At 35.3% G+C, this 22101-nt stretch overlaps 1 protein-coding gene across 3 annotated transcripts in view; it reads left to right on the top strand.

The window, feature by feature from the left end:
* The first annotated feature begins 11954 nt into the window (after positions 1 to 11954).
* LOC145665190 (uncharacterized) overlaps positions 11955 to 22101 on the top strand; it is a 29979-nt gene continuing 19832 nt past the window's right edge. Inside the window, exon 1 of one of the 3 annotated variants that reach the window (XM_081732483.1) lies at positions 11955 to 12580. The gene's annotated coding sequence lies outside the window, so the exon portion shown is untranslated. Of the gene's footprint in view, positions 12581 to 12604; positions 12903 to 22101 lie in introns of those variants that run through there. The other 2 variants (XM_081732477.1, XM_081732481.1) reach the window with 2 other exon arrangements.

Genomic DNA, 22101 nt, shown 5'->3' with positions numbered 1-22101 from the left:
TAATTGATATAGCAGTTTTAATTGCTTGTTGTATTTTTTGCTTTGTGTTGCGACCCGCAAGTTTTGCGAAGATTGATCCTGAATGAGGCCTCAGACGAGGTATAGTTTCTTTTCTTTCTTTTTTTGTACTTTCAATCTAAAAATTGCTTTTTCTGTAAAAATCGTCAATTGATTGTCAGCTGCAACACATTAGTACGCTGATATATGATGTTGTGGATGAAGCGGTTAAGTTTGTGTCTATGATTTGGGGAATTTAAAATTAAGATAGCTCTATATCCGTTTTTATTTGTTTCTTTGAAATAGTAATACAGTGTATGTGTGATATGCGAGTATCGCATAAGTAAGGAAACCCTATATGTAAGGGAAATATGAAGCAGAATAACTCTTATACATTTTCCTGCGTTGTATGAAAAACATATTGCATGAATTAGCATTTTTCTGTCAAGCATTACAGCCAGGTCCGTAGTCAGAACACTAAGACGTGATCGTTTAGATAAGAGCGGGATAGTTTCTTTGGGGCTGGGGGCAACTTGAATTCACTTTACATTAATATATACATACAACAAACAATTGCAAGTTTCAGAGAACTGGACCCCTCCTAGCCACCCTCTAGCTACGAATCTAGTTTCAGCCTACCCATTTCAAAACTTCACGCTACGTTACTGCTTGACAATACATTAGCACACAAACGTGATAAAGTGTGAAAACTGACCAAAATATCCCAGTAAAAAGAAACAACAACTCTTTTTCAATCTCTTTCATTTATAGGTCCTGCCTACAAGGACTAACTGGAAAATTCCTACCCTTCAAAGAGCTGTGGCATCAAAAAGTACTTTTTATATATATACAGGCTGTTTCAAAATAACACTGACAACGTTTGGGAGGTGAATCCTGACACCAAAATAAGACAAAAACTATACACCATCCTGGGTGCACAAATGCTTCCTTTCGGAGTTATAGGCTACAGAAAACATGAAAAAAATTAAATTTAAACATTCATAGTTCCAAAACTATGGGACCTACCATAGTCAGGTCAAGACTTCACTTAGAAATTAGTATGTGCCCTATCCAAATATCCAAGTTTCAGAATCCTGTACTACTTCCGCAACACTTTTAAAGAGGTAATTGGAGAGTACTTGAAACTATATGCCTTTAGCTAAACTCCCTCTATAAAAATTGTTTTGTGAGTACCTTAGGATTATGAAACATGTATTTTTGGATAGTGCACAAATTAGTTGAAGTCTTGACCCGACTACGGTAGGTCCCATAGTTTTAAGCTACGAACTTTTAAAATTCATTTATTCATGTTTTCGGCAGCCTACAACTCCGAAAGGAAATATTTGTGCACCCAGGTTGGTCTAAACTTTTTCTCTTATCTTGGTGTCAGGAATCACCTCCCAAACTTTGTCGGTGTTGTTTTCAAACACCCTATATATTTTGCGCTGAATTTTTATGCAGTATACATGAGTCAGGACTGCATTTCAAGTAATCGCACACATCCTTATGAACTACGATAAAAGAAAAAATCGTCACTGTGAACTTTATTATAGCAGTCACTACAAAATTAATTACTTTCATTATAAACAAGGTATTCTATTATAAAGAAGGCAATATTAGATTTAACGAGCTACTAGTTTTTGAAATATAAATTGCTGAAAATTCGAAAAATTCCCAAAATTTGACACCCTCGTACACAAAAATGGCTCTACTTCTGTAACCCTATCCTAGAAAGCTTTTTTGGCTCATTCTAAACCTTCTGAAATAGGCTTTCAAACGATACATAACTCAAAAAAACTTTTAAAAAATGTGTTAAAAATTCTCAAAAGTTTCGAATTTTGATTTTTTAAGAAACCAAAGTTCCAAAATAAAAAAAAATATTTTCTATCATTCTCTTACATCTCCCCAAGTTTTGGAATCGTCAATCGATCAGCTGATATAAACTCAGTGTGTGTTTCGAAAATAGTTAGATAACATAGCGTTAAAAAAGCAGTCTAGCAAAAGTAATGATAGTAATTAATGTTGAGCTGTCTGCATTTTCGAAATAATATGGTAACTTCAAACGTTACATAATGAATCGATTTACAATGAACAAGAACGAAACTTGTTATAACAGCTTGTTTTGAAGATAAAAAGAGGAAAAGTAGCAGGATCTTGTAAAATTGGATGTAACATAAGCAGAGCCGTAGCTAGAGATTTCGGCGCCCGGGGCGAAGTAGAATTCGGCGCCCCTACACTCAACTTACCAATCATTATATATATATATATGTAAGCAAAACAGCTTTTGTTGTTATTGTTGTTATGCTATGTTGAATTTTTATTAATCTTCTTGGAAAGACCATCGCAAAAACCAAACGCGATCATTATGTACCTTTTTCAAATAAGAGTTGTTTTCAAAAGTGTTATTTTGGACTTTTTTGTTAAACTTGTTAAAACTACCTTTGGTTACTACTAATACTACTAAAGGTTACTACTATTTACAACGTTTCGTATTAACGATAAGAAATGAAATTTCAATACATTTAGACTATGTTCTTTTAATCGTTCGAAATGGGTGACAGTATTAATTGCCAGTAATAATTGTAAACTATTTAATTTTATTCTGTATGTGACGACATCAATAGCATTTTAATTTCGATCTTTTTACGGTAAAAAATATTTTGTGAAATGTAATGGAAATTCAGAAGGAGCCTTCTTTGAGAATTTCTAAATATTGATCGATGGAGATGAAGAATATGTTCAATGTTTGTACTTAGAATCCAAAATATACTTTGGCTACTACATATGTCTGAAATTATAGTAATTATTTAGTACTTAATTTCTTAATGAATGATAGTTCCGAATTTAAGGTACTTATTATTAATTAACATATTAAAATACACTAACACGTACATATATAAAGAATGTGTGTATGTAGATAGATAAAAACATCACACAACTAAACACGTATGCACAAAATAATATACTGCTATACAAAAAGTTTATGAAAAAATGAACCCAATAAATTCCTCCAAATTGGAAGCATTTGATATGTCAATGGAATTTTAAAATAAATCATAGGTAGTGACTAGTGTCTGAAAAAGTCGAACTTCCTTGGGATAAGCCCCTATTCTACAACTGCTTGAAGTTCGAAAATGTTATTGTTCCCCTTCGTTACCTTTATTTTTAATATTCCCGCGCAAACAGCAGCTTGAATGTCCCTTCACTCTTCTCACTTTCATACCTTCATTCTCACCATCGCACACTGGGCCCAAACCAGGCAATTCTCAGCAAAAACTCGAAAAATAAAGTAAAAGATTGACTTGATATGATTTGTTATAATGAAAGCTTAATAGTGTACATATAAGATAGTATGCAGGAAAAAAAGTGATAGCAGTTTACAATGAACTCATGGGACGTGTAAATTTGGTTATCCGCCGAAGCCGGAGAGGCGCTGCTTAGCGACAGAAGATAGGAAATTGACTTTGAATGCGACTATTCCTACATTGCATGTAGATATTCAATGGCTGGTAAACATGGTGACACGACCGACATGTATGTATCGTTTTGTATATTTAGAATGTTGATGTGATGTGTAGTCAATAGTCATATTTGCAATGATGCTAATATCATTATCATATCCCTATGATAATCTCCTAGTTAATATCATATTTGGAAAATGCTGTGATACTGAAAGCATATAAACTATGGTCAAGCGATAGAATGGCATTTTAGTAGAAAATATGGCATATACAGATGTAGGGTAAAGCATACAGTCATTGGCCATCAAATAGTGATTGGCCACATTGCGATTAAAAGTACAATAATAAGGACGTGCTTCGAAATTTCTCGTAATTATCTTGCTGAAGCGGACGGCGATTGTCTTTTCTTTGTTTGTAAATAGTCATTCTTCCGCAAGATTGCACCTTTGTAATGCTAGAGTTTCGGAAGTGAAGACATGTGCGGATCAGTCTGAAATTCTAGGTAAGTCTTATGAAATTCTTAAGGATTCTTCTAACAATAAATCAATCGCTTTCAGAATTTAAAGTTGTTTTTCTTGTGGTAATTGATGATAATGGATTTCTTAAGCTTTGAAGCACTATATAACAGAATTTCTTATATCTATTTTTTATTTTCTTCATTTTCGGGGGGTGGCTAATAACTATAACCTGATTACTCTTCATTTACAGTCATTGGCCACGTATGCCAATTACTATGTATTTGCGCAGTTAATAAATGTGGCAATTTAAAAATATTCTTAGCCTTTATTATGCACTTTATGAAACATATCTTTTTCTCACGTTAATCTGAATGTATTTGCCAGTTGTTGGCATGGTGGCCAATAACTAAATATATCGGGTGGCCAATCACTATGTACAGTTCTGATTTCTCGATTTTCTTTTTCTGGCTTTGCAGTCGTAATCGCAAGAATGCCAAAAGTTGCTAAAATGCCTTACGATAAGGATATTCTAGAGAAGGTTCTCAGTGAGTTACATGAAATAAAAGCATCTCAGAGATCCATAGCAAAGAAATATGGAATTCCAAGAGCTACGTTACAATATGAGATAAAGAACTCCGATTGCAACAACAGGTTTGGTCTTTCCCCTATTTTATCTAAAGAGGAAGAATAGACTATTGTTCGGTAAGACCAATTGATATCTGCATTAATACTTATGTTTCTACTTCTACTAATCTATGTATCTATGTTTCTACTAATCTATGTTTCTAGGTCTACTAATCTATGTATTCACTTACAAAAGCGGAAAATACAGAAAACTGCATTAATATTTCGATATATTGTTATTAGCATTCACTCTTTCATAGTATTCTTCTCAAGCAACTAACTGGAATCATTAGCTACTTTTTAATTAATATCTTTTTTTATATTCCAGGGTTTATATTTAATAAAAGTTGAATTAGCATGCTTTAATATCAATCTAATTCAAACTGCATGGAATCAAACATTAGTCGACCACTAAGAGATGGCAATAATAGTATTGGTGACATTCATAGCATTATTAAACGTGATTTCTTATGTTGGTGTCAGTGTAGAAATGTATATCGGAAACCTAAAACTTAAAGATAGGGCCTATATTTCTAAACTTTATTTCTAGTTTATTAGAGCGACTAATTTATTTTCTTTTTACAATATTGCAGGCTTTTCTATAGAGACATCCGGAACTGAGTCAGCGCACTGCAGAAGATGTAACGTACGCCAGTGCTTGTATAAGTGAGAAAGACAGTCGCAGTTGGTTACAGGAAATATACAGTTATTTACAGGAATCAGGACTGCAAGACATCCTAACACAGCCATGGAGAGTGTTCAACGGAGATGAAACTAATTTTCATGTCTGGCGTTCGAGTGGTAAAGTTCTTGCATTCAAAGGTGATAAAAACGTTTACGACGTAAAAACGTCCTCTTCCAAAGAAAATCTGACAGTGATGTTCTGCTTCGCTGCCGCCGATGATTGCCGATATAAGTTGTGTCCGCCGATGATTGTTTATCCATATAAAAGAATTCCAAGTGTAATAATAAACTCTGTTCCTGAAGGTTGGGGAATTGGTAGAAGTGAAAACGGTTGGATGAAATCTGAAGTGTTTTATGAATACAGTATATAGCAAATATATTTTATCCTTATATTGTAAAAGAAGGGATTCAGCTTCCTGTCATCCTCTTCGTTGATGGCCACAAAACTCACTTGACGTATCAGTTAAGCCAACTTTGCAGAGAACTAGGAATAGAACTTATTGCCCTTTACCCAAATTCGACACGTATTTTGCAACTAGCTGATGTAGCTGCTTTTAAACCAATAAAATCTGGTTGGAAGAAAGCTGTTAGCGATTGGTACAGGTAAAATCCTAATTGTGTACTCACAAAGGTAACATTTGCCGAAGTATTACAGAATGTAATACAAACTTATTTAAGACCTGCAGTAATCATTAACGGTTTTAGAGCACGTGGGTTGATACCTTGGGATCCTAATGTCGTTGATTATTCTAAATGTCTAACAACTTCAGGAACAAAAGTGAGCACAAAGTTAACAGAAAACACTCCCGTTCTTTCATTTGAGAAATTTTGCAGTATTGTAGGTAACAATAAAATTCAAAAATTGAAGAAAACGATAGAAATGGCCTTCAACAGAAAGATGTAAATGAAGACAACAAGTTTGTCATCTTGTACAATATATGGAAATTTATCAATCAAAACCATTTGAGTGTAACTAATAGTGCTGATGTGGAAAGCAGCCCGAATGCAACACAACAAATACAGACGAATATTGAGAACGATGGTTATGTGCAAGATGAAAGTGTTCACGAACAGAGTGAAAACATTGGAATAATCGATCCTTTACCAAGCATTAGCAGTGCAGTTTCACCTAAGAAAAAGAAAACCCTCTTTTGGAAACCCAGCATTCCCAAATAATGGAATACTTGGCCTGGCCCGAAACCCCTAAATAAAAGGAAAGAGGAACATAGAAAGAATGCCTTATGCAATAACGTCAGAAAAATACAGGATGTTATGTGAAAAGAAACTAACAGAAAAGGCTAAATTAAATGAGGACAAAGAACGCAAAAAAAGACAGAACGAGAGGAAACTAGAAATTCCAAAGCAACGATGAAGTCACTAGCCCCAAGAAAGAGAACAAAAAGAAAATTAGATCTCAGTAACACTTTCGAAAGTTTTAAGAAATGTTTTGTTTGTAAAGGTAGCGATTCTAAGCATCTGTTAATCTGTAGCGAATGTGATAATGCGACTCATGAATCATGTGTCCCCAGAAATCATCAACCAAACATTGCACTCTCATCAGATGATGATATTTATGTATGCCCCAAGTGTTTCCACATTGATGATGAAAGTGATGTACCTAGCAACTTCGAGATTGGTGACAGTGATACAGAGTCATTGGCTGAAATATTGGAACTAATTGCAAAAGCTAATTGAAAGAGTGTTACAAAAAGTATGATATGAAAGAAGGACTAACTGTAAGAACTGTTTATTGTTTTTATATTATTTAGGCCTAATTTATATAATATTCAAATATTTTTCAAGTAAAGTTACTTTTGTATTTCTCATAATTTCTACATTGTAAACTTTTAAAACTGTAAAAGAAACATAATACATAGAAATTAATATTTTGATAACTAGAAATTAATAGATTTTTTTAAAAAAAATAACCACAAAATGCATTGTTTCATTTTCACAATCCTAAACTACTTTTGTCAATATAATAAGTGACCTTGGTGTTTAATTTCTAGCATGTAGAACAAAATTGTACTCATATTAAGCTCAAAAATTTTTGATTGCGTTTAGTGGCCAATCACTAGTACAAACCCCGGCCAATCACTAAAAAATGTGGCCAATTACTGTACATTTTCGCATACTTTTACAAAAAGAGATTCTGTAAAAATGTTGTATAACTTAGAGCAAAAAGAATAACCGAAATCGAAAGCTAATATCCCTATAAGTCCACTTAAAAAAGATTAGTTTTAAATTGCAAGAAATAAGGGCACCACTAAACACCAAAGTCAAAATTTTCCTTAAGTGGCCAATAACTGTGCATTTCACCCTATGTGATTTTTTAATATGCCGTAGCGGAAACATTGTTCTTACTGTATGCAAAGAGAAAACCTGCACATATTTGCACTTTTGGGAAGTATAGCGCATGAAAATGTTTGAGGAAAACCGCATTCTGGATGCAATGCTGCTTTTGAATTTAGCTGGAATGAATGTGAGAGTAAGTGTTAGATTATTAGACGTGTTATCCCCATGCACGCAGTGACGAAGTTGAATATAGGTCGATTCTGAGAATTTTGCCCCCAGACCTCGTTGGGGGTTTCGCCTCCAGGACCCATCTTGTTTCCAACATCTAGTCATACTTCTCTGGCATTCACCAACAGAACTAAACTCTAGTCAAACATATTTGATTAATGGTGGTGACATTTTGAAACGCCAATGCTAAACAATCTATGGACCATAAGGTAGAACCATGTTAAAAATGGTGTTGATCAATTTAATATTGTTTTTTTTTTTTTTTTTTTGTGATGCGTGCACAGAAGTGACATTGGAATCAACTGTAATGAGCCTCCGCTCGCTCCAACTGAGAATGTTCCAATCAAGCCCTGAAATGAGCTCAAGTAATGCACGATGCAATATATAAAACAAACTGAACAAGTTACTGATGCTTGTAGATCATAATATGTTTAATATATCTGATAATATATCCATATCGAGAACTTGTGATGAGATAATTTTTATGTATTGAAGCGTCCTTGCATCTTCATTGTCATAACGAATCCTCCACAAGTTTGAAATAATTTTGAGAAGCAAGAACTTTTCTTCAATTTTATTACTCTTCAGTTGTAAAATGAATAAGTACACTTTTTCCTTTCATGCGTTAGAATATAAGCCAATCGTAAATTGCCAAATCAAAGCATATTGCCCACGCGTTTGTTTATGCCAATCATATAATCTGTTATATAATTTAGGCGCGAATATAAGGAGTAGACCTATTTCCTTTTATGATGTAAAACACTATGCTTTTGATGAAATAATGTCGAAATAACATTATTGTAGCCACTACACACACCGAACTAATTGGTTTTCTTTCAATTTTCTGCTTCATATTGCGAATTCTTATTTTTGCCAAGAATTCAGTGCTTTGGCCCCATTGTGCGTCATGATTAATCCGATTGGGTAGATAAAAAAAAAACGTTTTGAACTAAGCAAACTCATCGCTGTTAAATGCCGAACACGACTTTGATTCTTTCTGATTTTAAAAATGCTCCTGCATCAGTGGCGTATTTAAGGGGCTTCCGGGCTTAACCCCCCTCCCGAAATCTTACTTATTATAGTAAAGTATATGAAATATCTTGCAGAATTTTCACATTTTCAGGCAAAGCCCCACCCGAAAGTTAGCAAAGTCCCCCAAAACAAAATCGTAAATACGCCACTGTCCTGCATACACTATAAGTCATTATTCGGGACCTTGTATACCACCTGTTATTAAGAAATCATCTATAATAAACCCTTTAAGTAATAAGTAAAAACTTATGACTTGTTTAAACTTTTGGATTGCGAGCGAAGCGAGCAAGAAAATTTTTAAGAAATCTGCGTATTTCATTGATAACCGACAGCAATATTGATCTAATAGGGCGCCAATACTTTCTGGGGGCGAATCGTATTTTACTCATGTCCAACACCACTTTTTCTTTCTCCTCGCTCGTTCGGCGCCCCCTTGCTATCAGCGCCCGGGGCGGGCGCCCCGCTGCCCCCCCTTAGCTACGGCTCTGAACATAAGTTGGGAGATATCGTCGCTTCCAAACAGTTTACCACTTCCGCGTGCTTCCTATTTATCATTGACGCTGGCCCCACTTGGATGTGTTGATAAAAAAAAAAATTGTAGTTTCACACTTTGACACCCTTTTACAGTCTCAAGATGAAAAATCCACGTCCAAATGTTTTCGGGGGGGGTTGGAGAGTAAATATATATTCCATTCTGCTCAATTCAATATTTTCTATTTAAATTTTGATGATCCCTTTTCATCAAAATATTAAATCATGACTCCTACATAGAAACAAACCAGATCATTCAAATGGTAGAAAACGGATTAGCTAAGGTTAGATACTTTGTCTTTATATGTGTTTAGTGATTGAATTCTCTGAGATCGCAACTAAAATACTTTTGAAGAGAATGTGGGGGAACTTTTTGAACAGCATCATAAAATTTATGCAATTTTTAAATACATGCTAAACTAGTATTCCTCGTATCACCTGATTAGTGACGATCTCATAATAAAACTTAAGAAGATATAACAGAATGTTGTACCTTTTGAGATTTTTCTTTTACATTTTTGAAATTACTGTTTCTGAGAAATCAAAATTTGATAATTGAGAATCTTAGAAAAATACATTTTAAAAAATTCTATTGAATTATAAATCATATGAAAGCCTATTTCAGTAAATTTAAAATGAGTCAAAGTTTAGCTCGCAAGCACAAAGAGTTACAGATATAGATATATTTGTGTACGAAGGTGTATAAAAATTTGGCCCTTTCTGAATTCTCAATAATTTATGTTTCCAAAACCAGCGCGGCTCGATAAATCTTAAAATTGGGATTTTTCTTACCCTCCAAAGGTAGTACTAATGTAAGAAAAATCATTGAAATCTGCGATGGTAAGGCAATTTCTTTTAGTTAAATGGTTTGATTTGACGTGAAAGAACTCTCAAATTTAAACCTTGATTCTTGTACGGATAAAGGAGGTGGTGAGCAAAGGCAGAATTTTCAGTCTGTAATTTCAGCCTATTATATCGATGACTACGCAAAACAGAGAAACACCTAAAAGCCTCCTAACTGAAAATTTACTCCATAGTAGATGACAGAAAATACTACAGAAGGCAAACTAAATTTCTACGGGCTAGAAATGTTCCAAGTGAATTTTGATAAACGACTGTTTTTAAAGTTGAAGTACTTCGTAGAGAATGCTATACCAGATTTTTGGAGTCATGAAGCAGGCCGAAAATGTTATCCACGAGAAAACTCAATCCGACTTCTTGGGCATATCTTCGCCAGAAACATACTAAGGCATAAAAATAACTGACAACTTCCGAGAATATCGAACATAGGGCCTACGTGCTACATTGTCCTGAATAAGACAAGACCATAAATGGACGATGCCGACTATAAAAGTACATCGGCCCGATGGTCTGTGCTGCTAGGGTTAATATCCGAAGCAAAGCAATAGTGCTCTAAAACATGCATATAGGTGAAAAACTAATTTAATTAATTCAACGGGTTCCGTTCCGTAACCGTATCCGTAACCGTAATTAATTCAACGATGTTATTTTATTAATATTTTGTTATATTTAGAGAGTACGAAAATTGATATTTTTTACAATATGTTCCATGAAAGTAAATATGTTTCCAAAATCGTAAGGCCACGTACTTTTAAACCGCTAAACGGTTTAAGCTTACATGTTAGTGGATTTTCTAAACTTCTACTACTAATATTACAAACATATTAAATTTTTAAGTGTTATAAGCAAATTAGGTTGGGTAACTGCCAGGACTCACATGTCCCAACATTTTATCAACATTTTCACATAAATATGTATGTTCACAATATTTACAAGATACTTTCCTGTTTTTTAATTTTGCATGTAACGTTGCCACACACGTGTTTTATTCCTGTACTTTTCTCGAAATTCCATGGGTTAATTCACATGTAAAAAAAGTTCGAGAACCTCTTCAGAAATTTGAGAAAGAGAGAGGAGACAGACATACGTCTATTACTAACGGTGGTTCAGGGTTTATTAATAGTTATTTATTTCTGTTTCTACATAATTGTACATTACTTTACAAAATAGTTTCTTTTCATCATTTGTAAATTAGTACTTTGCTACTTTTGGCGATTGTTTAACTTTGGCGAGTCATAATTTGCACCTATTTTTTCTGCAATTATGATGATTCATGTGGATGTACGGAGAAACAAAAAGTGTTTATATGAAATATGACATGCCGAAAGAAGTACTACTGAACATTCGGACAATAGCAGGCTAAATAAACACAACCAATCCACAATCCAACGATGGTACATCCAGTTCCAGCGCCTCGGCTACCTGCGATGTCATCAATGATTACTCATTTGAATTAAACAGATAATATGGCTGCTGATTTTCACAAATCAGATGAGTTGATGGATTTTATTGTAATTTAGTCATGCATGTTGCTTGTTAGTTATCCACGAATAAAATTTCACAGTTTACTATAACTCTCTTAAAATCCTACACAAAAAAGGGGGTTTAAAATCTACAATGTGGGTTATAGGTTAGCAGTTCAAAATCTAGCCATGTTTTGCGTAAAAACGCTTATTTCTGAAGATCACTAGCCTATTTTCTTCAGAGGTTGTTGGCAACACTGCTGAAGAGCATAGTCATAGGAAGGAAAGGAAGAGAAGCAAGGAAAAAATAATACCTTGAACCATAGCAACCACAAACAAGGGAGTTCGACAGCAGCTGTGCTAGTGCGTGCATCGTAGCTAGTAGTGCTCCAAGAGGAAGGAGTTAAGTGGGCCCAGTGATACACCTACACTACACTTACACTTTCTGTTCCATTTACACGTACATACGTTCCCTTCTAATTATACTCTTTCTCTTCTCTTTTCATTTTATACTTCCCACTTTCCTCTACTTTTTTGCCCTGTTCACCTTGGCTTTTCGCCCTCTTTCCATGTCTGAACTCCTTTCCCGACTTTGACTTTTCCTGATTTTGACTTTTTTCCCGACTTGTGTCCATTCTTCCCGATTGTGTCCTGTATATTATTCTATTTTCTTTTTCAATCATAAATCCACTGATGAGGTACACATTTGACCAATTCGCAATAGTAGCACATTTGACTAGAAAGCTGGTGCACCTACCTATATGACTGATAATAGTCTTATGAAGAGAAGAGAACCACAAACAAATTGGACAATTTTATTTCAAAAGTCGACTTTGTGAAGTATACATAAAACAATTTTACATCTGTGACTTGTAGGATTTATCCCTAATTACTTATTTCTTTAACCGCGAGTATTTTTTTGTAGAAGAGGAGAAAATATACCAACGTGAGTATATAAGCTTTTAATTTACAATGTACCGCAATTTGTCCTTTATGAATATGTATTTCCATTGAAAGTACTGAATTTTACCTGTAAATATTCCAGAATCTGGTGCGCAAAAGTAAACCAGCAACAAATAAGATAAGAGTAGTGAGGACATACATAGGAACCGGTAGCACGTGGAGAATTTAGTTTTCACTTCAAAAAATTTTCGTTGTGAAGCATACGTAAAATAATTTTGGGTTTAACTGCTGTATAGTCGGACCAATATTAGGAATGTTACCGGATCAATTCTTTAATTTTGTGAGGAAGAATGAGTGAAAGTCGGGTAAGGGAAATAGTAACAGATAAGTGTTATATTTGAGGATTGTTTCTGATGATTTAAGCGGCACTGTGCGTGGAAGCGGATGGATTTTTTCGCGGAGAGGTACACCTGTTTTACTGTACGAATCCATACATTGTAAAATGTACAGAAAGATTTGGGTGTCTTTAATTTGCCATATTATGTCGAGAACAGAACCAAACCAACCTGTTCCTACTAGTACTACTACTGCGCCTACTCCTCCTACGACTTATACCCAGTAGCGTCATTTTAGATTTGGCTTCGGGGCAAGACCCCTTGATATAAGTACAATTTCGCTTTTGTCACTGACTTACTACTATTCTATTGATAAAATCTATATAAATCTCAAACTCAGGGAGGCAAATGCCCCTTCCTCCCTCCCTAAATGACACCCCTGCTTATACTGTTCATACGTATGGTAAAACTGCACGCCTAATTACTTAATCTAACGTGACTTAATGTATTCCGACCAGATGTAACTCAATGCAGTACAATTGGGTCCATTTTCTCGATTTTCAAATTGGTCCAGCAATACAGCACTAATGTCCAACTTTGTGTCTGTGACCTATATGATGTTTCTCTGGTAATAGTATACAAGAGGACCTCATTATGTCCAGTGCACGTGCATACTTCCTACTGTTGCACTACGTATGAAAATGATTTTATTACATGTAGAAGTGGTAATAGAACACGCAAGAGACCCAGATCATGTTGTATTCACACTCCAATATGAAGTGTGAATACAACATGATCTGGGTCTCTTGCGTGTTCTATTACTACTTCTACATGTAATAAAATCATTTTTATACATAGTGCAACAGTAAGAAGCATCCACGTGCACGTGACATGCGATATGTGTTTCAAAAGCCCCACATATACTCATACAAAATGTACAAGGGCACATTATTATTCTTCGCATACCATATAAAAAAAACACATTCTTAGAAGAACATCTGTAAGTACAAGGGCCATTTTAAGAATGCAATAAAAATTAGGGAGGGAGTACCAAGCGAAAAAGCGCACATATAGCCCGAAGTACAAGGGCTATATTATTGTTAATCACGAAATATAAAGGTCTGGAAAAGTTAATGCCTACAATGACCTACTAAGCAACATAGAAGTGCTTACCGCCAACGTGCTGAAATTTTAATACATTAAACTATCAATCAACACAAAAAATCACTTATTATCTCCAATACAAGATCTGCAGTACAAGATTTTAAAGCACAAATATAAAAAAAGATTAAGATCGCACATTTACTTCACGATCCACGCACTTTACTTACTTATACGTACAAATATCACCATTTTCATCTTCTTCCTACCGTACTGCCACCTGCAGAACACAAAGCACAAGCTCCGTCAACATAGGCAGAACCAAAAAAAAAAAAAAATGGAACCCCCATGTAGGCGGAACCTCCGTCTAGAACTGCAGGACGTTATACGGCCCGCAAGAAAATCCGGAAAATGCAAATTACCAATAAGCGAAAGTAAAAAAAAAAAAAAAAAAAAAAAAAAAAAAAAAAAAAAAAAAAAAAAACGCGAGCTCACAAAAACCTGTACGGAATGAAACCAAACCTTCACAAAACAACCCTTCAAAAACCGGTAATCAATCACGGTAGACCTGCTACTACTGCATACAACTCTCAAACAGTTGAAGAGAGTTCACCGTGCATCAAAATAAACAAGTTGTACGATCCCAAAAGTGAAATACGTACGTTGTTCTTTATATTCGTACCACCACAAAAGTGAACGACACTCGCTTTTTTACCCCATTTTTAAGTTCCTAGATGTTCAGTGAATAACCTGTAAAAGACTGCACTTCGTGCGTCCTCGGGAAGTAACGAGGCACTGTCGTATACTATATCCGTTTCTCTTAGCGCCAACGGCACAGATTTCTATGTAACTTTGGGGGAACCCATTCATTAAAGAAAAAAATACATATAACAATAAAAGGTAATAGTATACATGAGAACCACCTGATCTGCGTTTCTTCTGTGTTCTATTACCTCTTCTACATGAAATACCATAAATTTTCTACGTACTGCAATAGTAAGAAGTATCCATGTGCACAAGACATGCGATATGCGTTAAATTCCCCCCCCCCCCACACACACACATAGTCATAGATAAAGTACAAGGGCACTACACATGCAGATATAAAGTACAGGTACGTTCTTTTTTATTTTCGTATTACTCGATAAGTAAATAAAAGTTGCTTTGTTACCCCCTTTGTAAGTTCGTACATACTCAATGAATAATCCCTAAAAGATGAGCGTCCTGCTCCTTCGGGAACTGATGCAGCTTTATGTATACTATATTTCAATAAAAAATACATATTTATATAAATACATGGAGGCTCACATGAGCTTTGAGGATGGGTAACCTTGCTTATCTCTTATTTATTAACCGTTAGTGTGTTTGTGGAAGAGAATATACGAATGTGAGTTTAAAAATTTAAAATCACAATGTGCCAACGTGAATTTATATATGTTTATAAATCAAGTTACAGGTTAACTTTGCAATGCCCGCTTCAGCTGGTATACTCACTCAGAAAAAAAAAATAAATATATGAAAATATGTCAAAACTTCCCTAACCTTAAGATTGAGCTAACGCGCTCCCACCCCTATGCTGCTTACCTTTATCTTACACCACTATATTGAAGCGGTCTTACTTTCCGATGCGCAGGTGGATCGAGTATATTAAAGTTTAAGCCAAAGTTAGTATTTCATATAAAAATTCCGTACTCCTAATGGTCCTCATTATTTCCAAGAATATTTTGCTCTCATCACAAAATCCTACTTAGCATAGATGGGTTTCACGGAGGTCACAAGAAATAATTTGGTTCAGTTTTACTTTACGAATCCAGAGATTCTAAGATGTACAGAAACATTTGGCCAAGTCTTAAATCTGCTCATTTTATGTCGCGAAAAGAACCCAACTATCCCCTGCAGGGCTTCTAACCCTTTCCTATTACTACTCCTACTCCTTTTACAAGTACTTATACATATGGATCTGTATAGTAAAACTGCACGAATAATTTTTCAAATATACATTCTTTCATGTTTTGTATTTAAATTCTCGGTAGAAGAGAGAATACGTACAACGAAAAGGAAACGAATTTGTGCTAAGTGGCCAACAATTAGCACGTTTGCCCTGTAAAAAAATCAACAGTGCGAATCTGGTACACTAGTGTGTGTGCTTAGATCAGCCTAGTAATTGCATATCTTGGGAAAGATTCCTCCTGGGTTCCCCTCCTTCTTACAATCAGTCACTCGCAAATAATTTTCATAAATCCAAAGGGAAAAATTGGCTGCTGGTGGTTTTGTCGTACAGTATGCAAATTATGAAGTGACTCTGCTGCAAAAAGATTACCGTCACGTTCACTAATTTCCTTTTCCAAATATATAGGAACGACATTATCAGATATATTTTCTTGCCATTTTTGTGCTAAAACGAGACACAATCGCTATCGGACAAGAACACCAATAGAATAGTAAAGACGATTTGCGCTTCACCTAGTAGTACGATCTATGAAATCCAGGGAATAATATAAGATTTCTTCTGAGCACAGGCTTTGTATGCCTGACCCTCTTTATGCATACGTGTTTAGTACTCAGTGTTAATACAGGGTGACACACGAGAGACGGACGGTTTTGAACTGCATAGTACTGAGAGTGCGGTGGTTGGAAGTGGTTGTGGTGGGAATAGTTCTGCTCAACGAAAAAAGCCATTTCATTTACTCAAAAACTGGTCAGTTACTATTGAGCAATGAGACTTGCAACGTCGATTGTTTATCTATGACAGTTTCGTGAGAAGTGGTGAGTCTATTACAGCTATGCAGCGATTGTTTCTTGCGCGGTTTAATGTTGGTTAACATGGAGCTGTTCCGCGCCGTAATACGATCATTTGATGGGTGATAAATTTCAGATCGAATGGAAACATACTGGATAAGAGGCATCCTTTCCCGAGGCGCAGTGTAACGACACCAGAAAACGTTGAGACTTGAGTCCTGCATTCGAAATTGTGGACATCACCTTGACGACATTATTTTTCACAAATAACTGAAATAGCAGGTAATGAACTTCGTTAATTAAAATGGCAAATAATGAGCTTTGATTTTGTGTAAATAAACGTGCATTAATTTTCAAATTGGCTGAGTATTATTTCATTAAAAACCGTCCCTGTCGTCTGTCACCCTGTATGTCATTCGAAAATTAATGGTAGTAATGACGAGTTGAGAAGATTTTTGCTTTAGATTGAAAGAAATACTGGAAAAACACCTGTAACCCTGTAGTCCGATCGGAAAAAACTCCGGGTGATTTTTTTTTTTAGCTCAAGGAGGAAACATTCACTGTCTCGTAGGAAAAGGAACTTGAGACGAACATCACTCAACTATAATATATTGTCTGATTGAAACCAATATTTGTAAAAAAAAAAAAAAAAAAAAAAAAAAAATGCTCATTAGTTAAAAAATACCTACAGATTTACTTTAGGCCCACTACTCGAAATAATTGTTGAAAAAATATATTTGTTTCACTAACTTCCTTTTTATTGTCCCATGAAGGACTTGCGCTTGCCAACAAGAAAGTATGTCGCTTGGCCTAGATAAAGTTCTATGGGACCACGAGCAGTAATTGTTGAAAATTTACAATTCGTTTACGATTTACGTATAAATATAGCTTCTGGATGTATAACGCAACAGCTTCACTGTAAAAAAAATCACCAACCTGTACTGCAGCCTATAGAAAGCACAAATGCTCTCTATCCCGAGTCTTAGCAGCGCATGTGCAGGACTGTGTGAAAGGAGAGCAGGCTTGTCAGAGTAGATAGTTACAAGCGTAAACGAAGTCAGTGAAGAGAAGTGGTTTGATACATGTTTCAATAGCACTTGCTTATGATTTCATACTAGTAACGCTACACTTGTAAACATAAAATATGGAGTTTGCACAGTCTATAAAAATACACCGCTATTGTAAAGTAGCATCTAACAGAGCCGTTTTTCATATGCATTTACTTATTAAATCCGTCGTACATCAGTTTTAATGACAACGTTTCAATTAATATGTGTGCAAAGTGATCCATTTTATTGTAAATCTTCGAAAATATGCGCAAAAAGTGCTCCAGCTCCGAGATTTTTTTTTTTTTTTTTTTTTGTCATGAAAGCTATAAATTAGAACAGGGATTTAATTTAGTAAAAATTTATTTTAAAAGTTTGGTTGAAAACAAAGGTAACATTGTTCTGTAGACATTAAGTTTTACTTAAGTTTTTAAAAATTATCGAATTAGTTGTGAATATATATGCCGATTAAAAAATTCAATGTTAAGATTTGATTGAAATTGATTTTGGTGCTTTAAATATCGAAAAATATTGTTACTTTTCAAAACTAAAATACCATGCGAGCGAGTATCTATCTATGAGATGTTTTAGTTCGTTAAAAAATATACCATCTACCCAAGCTCGTAATACGTTTGATCTTTCGTTAATTAATTTAGGTAGCGCTGGACTGTAAAAAGATATATACCCCATTACATCATTTACAAGATCTCTGTAAATACTCTAAGCTTATTCTGTCCGCCATCTGCGTGAAAGTCTAGTTCATTTCTGGTAGGAACTTATGTTAGAATACAATCTTAGCCAGTATGTCTATGTTTCATATAACATTGCTACTAGATTGGGCGCTAAACGCAAATAGAACCAAAAACCAAAAAATACAATAAGTTACTAGAAGAATTATAGAGTAAGCTGAACTCAAAGTATCCAGGAAAGCAAGACCAGCGAATTAAAGCATGCCGCAACGACAAGAAAATAAATTTAACTAGAAACTGCTACCGCTACATGCATTCGACTAAACACGAAAGTCTGGATACAGGAAGCAAATCTGTCCATAAAATATTACGGTATGTCGAAAATGTTATTCATTTTTAAGTGGAAACTTTTGTTTATCTTTGCTGTCATGTTTTATTTTAAAAATATGAGCTAGTGATGTAGTAGAAGATATTTTAGTTTTGTCGTTTGCTGTACTCATGCAACAATGATCGTACGTTGAGTATTGGTAAATTTATTTGAAAGAAAAGGGAGGTAAGAAAGAATCGTACCTGGAGTAACTGTAATAATGTATAAGAAAATTATAATGATATCGAGGAAAGAAAATAGAGGCTTATGATATCTCGTGTTTAAGTAGAAGAAAATAATTGGTTAGACTTTTCTTTGACAAGCGGTAAAACTAAAAAAAAAAAAAAAAATCGAATATCGGTGAGGATTTCGATATATCTGTATAGTTCTGTATTTTCGGCATTTAGGTATATCATTATTTTCATACAAGTAGTAGCAAAATTTCGGATACTCTAAAGTACTGCTTTCAGTACTTTTTTCATCCCTAGTATGATCGCAAAGAATGATAGCCCACTAACTCATTACACGCCTTTGGCGTGGGAGACCCGGGTTCGATTCCCGGCGGGAGCTCATGTGGTTCGGATTCCACGTTAATCAGTAGGTCCACGTCTCATATAGCCTCGCTGCTGAAAGGAACGCTAAACTAAAATCAACTCAACTCAACCCACTGACTCAATTTCACCAGAAGCTGCAACTACAGTTGTCTTCCTTCATTGTCTGCTGCTCTCACCTGTTCTTGTTACGCCACTGTCATAAGGACTACAGTTTCTGAAGCTGACATGCAATAAGATAAATATGACACTAACTTCACGTAAAAAAAAACTGCACAGAGATTTTTTATAATGCAGTTTTTCCTAAGACTGAAGTAGATATTCTCCTAACGAAAAATCCCCAAACTGACACCATCAGCTACATGCAGATTCTTTTCGATAAGCAGACAGACCTACGTCTATTACTAACATTTATTCCGGGTGTATTTATGGTATTTCTATTTCTACAGAATTTCTACATTAATTTACAAACTGGTTCCTTTTCATCATTTGTAAGTACTTTGCTTCTTTATAGTGCAAATGGAAATGGAATTTAGATTTGATTTATTAATCATTCTGTTGACCATGCTACATGTGCATTTGTACAAAATAATATAGAACTCGTCAGTACATAATTTCGATACAATATTTAAAACAAATACAATGCTCTAGTGTTCAACGACTTGTGAAAATAGATATAGGCTAAACCAATTCTACAATCTATATAACAATAATATATATATAGATATAGATAAATAGATAGATAGATAGATATAGATATATATAAACTTAATTATTATCTTAGTTACTGTATGTTTGTATTTACCATCTTAACTATACATAAAACTACATCAGCTGACATAAATCCAGTATATACAATTGGAATTTATTTACTTTTGGATGTTTCAAACTTTGCTGCTAAGATATTCATTTACAGTATAAAATGTTTTTTATAATAGCAGTTTGCGCTCTGAGTTCACAAAGAAACTCTTTCCATGACTATTTTTTATGTACCCAGGTAGTTTATTGGACAAATTTACACCCATATAGATGTGTTATTTTCCGTATGCTGATGTTGTATGATACACAGTGGATAAGTTATCTTTTCCACGCGTAAGGTAGTTGTGATTATCACCATCTCTTTTAGTATTATCTAAGAATCATATTATTAATTAGTTATATAAAGTATAGTGAACGAATTTTAATTTTTTAGCATCCAAATAATTTAAAACCTAGAAGTAAATAATAACAAATCAAAGTAATTAGTTATACGGTTCCTATAATTTAGAAAATAAAGTAAAGGAAATAAATTCCCTCCCAAGAATTTATGTGCCGGAGGAAAAAACTGAAATATTCTAATTTTTTATTTTCCGTCCCACTCGGAATATTCCCACTGTCTATCGCTACGAGTGCCACGTCGCCCTAACCTAAGTTACCATAGAGATTCCAACCAAGCATCTTGAGGTCATTTCGTACTGTTTTTCAACAAATGGTCTAGGAATTAATTCGTGCGGGTGGACAAGAGATGGCGCAACGAACGGAGCGTCCCACAGTTCCGTGTATCCACACATGTGTTGCAAACCCCTGTCATCGCGTATCGTTCGTAGTATAGGGCAGTGGATTAAAGCGTCAACAACACCAGTTTGTAGTTAAGTGAACATGGCGCAATTTGTGCCTGATAAAGTGTTTTTGCGGGGTGTCCTGCTGCATTACTTTAACATTCAGAAAAGTGCGACTGAAAGTCATCGTATTTTGGTGGAAGTGTATGGTGACCATGCTCTAGCTGAGCGAACGTGTCAGAAGTGGTTTGCACGGTTTAGAAGTGGTGATTTCGGCTTGGCAGACCAAGAGCGAGCTGGATAGCCAAAAAAATTTCAAGACGAAGAATTGACAGCATTGCTCGAGCAGGATTCGTGTCAACCGCAGGAACAACTTGCAGCAGCATTAGGCGTTGATCAAACAACAGTCTCCAAACGCTTGAAAGCCATGGGAATGATTCAAAAGATGTCACATTGGGTTCCACATGAATTGAAAGACAGAGACGTTGAAAGACGAAAAACCATTTGCGAATTGCTGCTTCAACGACAGAGCAGAAAGGGGTTTCTGCATCGAATTATTACGGGTGATGAGAAGTGGATCCATTACGAGAACCCTAAACGTAAAAAGGCCTGGGTGAAACCAGGTGAACCAGGTCCATCACAATGAAAACGAGATATTCACTGTGCAAAGGTTTAGCTGTGCATATGGTGGGATATGAAAGGTGTGGTGTACTATGAGCTGCTGCAACCGGGTGAAACTATGAATGGAGAACGTTATCGACGACAATTAATGCGTTTGAAGCAAGCTCTGGCCAGAACACGACCAGAATGGGAGAACAGACATGATAAACTTATTGTTCAACATGATAACGCTCGCCCACATGTCGCAAAACCGGTCAAAACCTATTTAGAAAATGTCGGATGGGAAGTTTTACCCCACCCGCCGTATTCACCAGACGTTGCTCCTTCGGACTACTACTTGTTCGATTGCATGAACAACGATTTGACTGGACAGCGGTTTACTTCTTCAGAAGATATCGAAACATGGGTCTCTGACTGGATCGCTTCCAAGGATGAGGATTTCTTTCGCCACGGAATCCGTACATTCCCTGACAGATGGGCGAAAGTGGTGGCTAGCGATGGACAATATTTTTCTTAAGGTATTTATGTATTTTGTGTTTGTACTACAGCTTCAATGTGTGCGTACCAACCGCACGAA

The sequence above is a fragment of the Thermobia domestica genome, chromosome 1 (genome assembly GCF_964235325.1).
Source record: "Thermobia domestica chromosome 1, izTheDome1.hap1.1, whole genome shotgun sequence".
NCBI classification, from domain to species: Eukaryota; Metazoa; Arthropoda; class Insecta; order Zygentoma; family Lepismatidae; genus Thermobia; species Thermobia domestica.
Note: the sequence above shows the minus strand (reverse complement) of the source record. Positions and strands in the feature narration are given on the sequence as shown.